The sequence below is a fragment of the Mizuhopecten yessoensis genome, unplaced genomic scaffold (genome assembly GCF_002113885.1).
Source record: "Mizuhopecten yessoensis strain PY_sf001 unplaced genomic scaffold, ASM211388v2 scaffold10811, whole genome shotgun sequence".
Taxonomy (NCBI): Eukaryota; Metazoa; Mollusca; class Bivalvia; order Pectinida; family Pectinidae; genus Mizuhopecten; species Mizuhopecten yessoensis.
This window is the reverse complement of record NW_018408733.1, coordinates 733,383-737,803: the sequence shown is the minus strand read 5'-3', so window position 1 is coordinate 737,803 and position 4,421 is coordinate 733,383.

Below are 4,421 nucleotides of genomic sequence, written 5' to 3'. Positions count from 1 at the left end.
CCCCCCCCCCCAAGAGTAAGATTTAATATAATTAAAATAACCATCATATCCCCAATCAATCCGTTCTAAATCTTCCTTTTCTTCAGTAAAATGTGTGTCTTGAAGACAATAGATATTGTATTTCCTATCTCTTAATTATGTAAACACATCCTTACGTTTTACATCGTCACCTAAACCTTGACATTTTGCTGATATGGTATTCAATCCACAAATGTTTATGAAATTACTAATATACTCCATTCCCCCTTAGATATCATACCTGGTTGAAGAAACCACAGGAAAATTAAGTTACTTTTAGAATCTGGCAATATCAAAATAAAGGAAAATGTGTAGCTGTAATATGCACTCATATACAAGACAGATTCCTCCTTCAAATCTTTGAAAGAAATTATCTTTTAAAATTTTGATGAGAAACAAATAGCAATAAAGCTTAGATTAATGTACAGTTATGAACCGCACAATGTACTAAATATAGCGTGCTCACATCGTGCATACATCATGCACACACCGTCCGCACATCGTCCACACATTGTGCGCACAACTGTGCTATTTAACAATCGTTCGTCACATTGTGCGCTTCTCTCCGCACAAATATGCCATTTGGTACAATTGGTTGATTAATATGCGGAAATGAAAAACAAATATGGAACCCTCGTATGGAATAAGGAACACTATTCAAAAAATGTCATTAAATAAATAAGGATTTTGTTCAATTTTACAATGCGTGTTACACAGCATTACATTGACTGTTAGACTGTCAAGAATTGGATGTCTCCCAGGTAACAGGACAGGTAAATAACATTGTGATGATTTGCGGGATTTTACCTGGCCTGTGCCTGACAAAGAGAGCTGATGTGTGATACCGAATGACCGTTATGAAAAAACACTGGACGTTAGATGTGTTTTATTTGCATTCCAGGTACATGTATAATGTGACTATGTTTACCGATATTTACATGTGTCGATTTGGGTCGTTTAAAAACCACCGAAACGACATTTCTTATTTTAAGAAAATATAGATAGAAAATTCAGCTTATATTTGTAGCTAGAATATAAATATACTTCAAGATCAAGTATATATGTTACGTCATTTCTTAATTTACACAAACAAAGATGTGCGCAAGAAATCATCGTCCAAACTTTAAACGTTCGCATATCGTGCGCATATCGTGGGACGTTGTGCTATCTAACAACTGTATACAGACAGGTTCATGTCATATCAGCAAGGAATCACAATCCATACATACATGAAAAAAGTGCTTTGGTATCATATCAAATTAATTACTTCACATATTTAATCGTAATTTTAATGGGAATTTCATAGTCTTTGTAGTGTTTGTTAAACTCATTTCTAGCACTGAGTATCAAAAATGAAAGTTCAATGGAAGTAAGAAATACGTAGCAAGGTAATTATCCTTTGGCAGTAGATAGCCGAATAGATATATCGAAAGTATATTCCGACGATATGCAAAGTTCTGAGAAGTCTACTGTCAGGGTTTTGGCCTATACCTGTATTATATTGTATATATACAACAGGAATATGTATCCCCCTGTGTCTCACCAAGCAGTGCAAGTCTTTTTCCGTCATACACGTTTTTATTACTGTGTTGTGCGGTTGTTTCGTTCAAGATTGGATATGAATTCCGCTGATTTTCACAAACGACCGAAAACTAGCAAGCGTTATCCCTATCCTTTCCGTAACACCTGCATATCAATTCCGTGCGTAGCGATTGAATATAGGGTGGAACAGCGAACGTGTATGGGTCTGAATGAGATATTTGGTCCTGCATGACGTTCAAAGGAAATTAGTTGAACAACACTGTAGTGAACCATGTCCAAAACCCTGACAGTAGACTTCTCAGAACTTCAGAAGAACATTTTTGAAATTGATGAAGGCATTTTGAATGTTAACCTCTGACCTCAAAATCACAGATTGGTGGTTTCCCTATCCTATAAAGAGATTTGTAGTTATAATGTGAAAACTTTTTTTTAACTATTCAGGTTTAAATGTTTTTTATCAATATGTATTTTTCTTTATAATATTTGACCCCCGTGAATTAAAATTAAGCCAATGCTATTAATTTGATCAGACCTGAAATTATAATTGGCACTTTGACCCTTACAAATACTTCGAGTTGCTCTTTGTCCTTAAAAACATTACGTATAAAACTGTTTCCTCTCGTACAATCTTCATCATATTGGAATTAAAGTGTACCTACTTTAGAGATTAACAAAAGATTGCTTCTTCATGATTTGGAATCTTAAGTCTCGAAGTTCATCTTATTTTACAACCACTTCAGCAGTTAACATACTTTCGAAAGGAGAATACTTGAACCAAGTATAAGGAAGATCAAAGCCAAAAGATCAATTACAGCTTTCTAGATATAATTCCACATTAGCAAACAGTGATATCAGTTTTGACAGGAACTGTACAAATCACCATTCGATCATTGATATCATAGATAATACAAATCTGAACGTGTAAATGTTACATTATTTGTTCATGTTTTGAATGCATCATAATGCGGGATTTTAAGTCAAATTGTCAAAGAAATTCATAATTGGAATAAGGGACGGAGGGGTTGTGGATGCTCACGCATTTCTACTGACAAATAAACGAAATGTACATGCACTTAAACATTCTTGTATCTGCCCCTGCTCCATTATTCAGAGATTACAGATATTGTTTCTTTATAACGATAACTGTATGAATGTGAAACAAACTGAAAATTCAACTAAAGCATGACGATCCGTATTCAGCTCTGACTTGGAGTACATTTTCTTGCAGCCGGTTCATTTTCAATCAACGAGAAATGTTTTTTAGTAGAGAGGAGAGGAAAGTAACAATATATTGAAATCACTTGTGTTTCAATTGCTGTATAGTTAATTAAAATAGGTTGTATTTGTTTTTCATTTATTTTATTTTATTTACGAATACCTTTATTTCCATACTGTGTTTAGTTGTTTTGACATACATATATAAGGTATGTATATACCATTTTTGACAGCATTTCAACATGCAATTGTTATTTTCATTTTAAGGTCGATTTCATGAAGATTTACACCTGTCAAGTAACAGTTTACTGTAACAAGATGGTCGAGGAATTTAATTCATGACGCAAAAGCTACTTAACTAAACACATGCAAATCCTTTGTATTTTCTACCTGTTTAATAACAACATGACCGATACCCGAGTGTAAATATAATCTGCTCATTCGTATCACAAGTGCACATTTAGACAATAGTGAAGGCAGGGTCAGGGCACCGGCCGTCTCGGTTGAATGAACTGTACACACAACACAAACCCTATAAATAACACCTATATCAACTTCTGACCACCGACGTAATAAACGATGTCACAATCAATACGATATGCTGGTGATATATGTATGTCAGAAAAATCCATCACCTGTCTACAATATGAGAAAATAGTTGTGATACACTCGCGTCGAATCATTTTCAAATTAATAGAATATGTAATGGTTTTCCGTTGAATACCATAATATCATGATGTTTCCAGAAGATGACGTTACTACCAATTTGTGGACATTTAAATACGCAGTTAAGAATGGTAATAGTGCAACATGTATGGATATTGATCGTGAATAAAATATTCTGAACGATAATAACAAATATTATTCAAAGAATAGATTAAAGTTAGCAGGATCCGTTCCCTCCTGAGGTTGGTCAATGAGTTGGAATCTGTCACTTTATGATATCAATTTTTTTTCCAGCAGCTTTGCTGCATATTCTTGAATTTAATATAAGCATACTGTATGTATCTAAGGTCGACCACGATAATTTTGAATGACAACATTTTCCCCCTGTGGTTTATAAAGAACTTGTTCACGTATAGTTTCGCTAACATTGGTATTCTGTAAAGACGATCAATCCTAAACTGTGTTTGATAGAGAAGCCGTAGACGTAAACAGTACGCAGTTGTTACGCAAACGGTACAGATGTTGTGTAGAAATGCAACGCAAGTACAATGAAAATGCTAGGAAAGTATTACGGAGACGCTTAAAGTAAACGTATACGGGTCTATTTATGTTACAAATCTTAAAGATATATTTTCAAGCCTTTGGTCGCACTGGACTGCTATGTCAAATAACTAAGGAACATCTTCTTGTATTTAACCTGGACATTTGTCCACTGGCATGCGTAGTTCTTCTAACTATCAGTGAATGGCACATGTTGTTACTCCGTTGGGTGCAGGGTAGATTTTTTTTCAATTTGATCAACTTATTGACTTCAGTTTACTTTCAAGGTTGCGTGTGATATATTGGGATCATTTTTAGCTTGTTATGTCAAAAACATGAAATTATTACTATAGCATGGCATCACGTTCATGTAAATACATGACATTGTCCTTCTCTTGAGGTCGTACAACTTTAATTAATTTTAAAAACTACATTCAAAT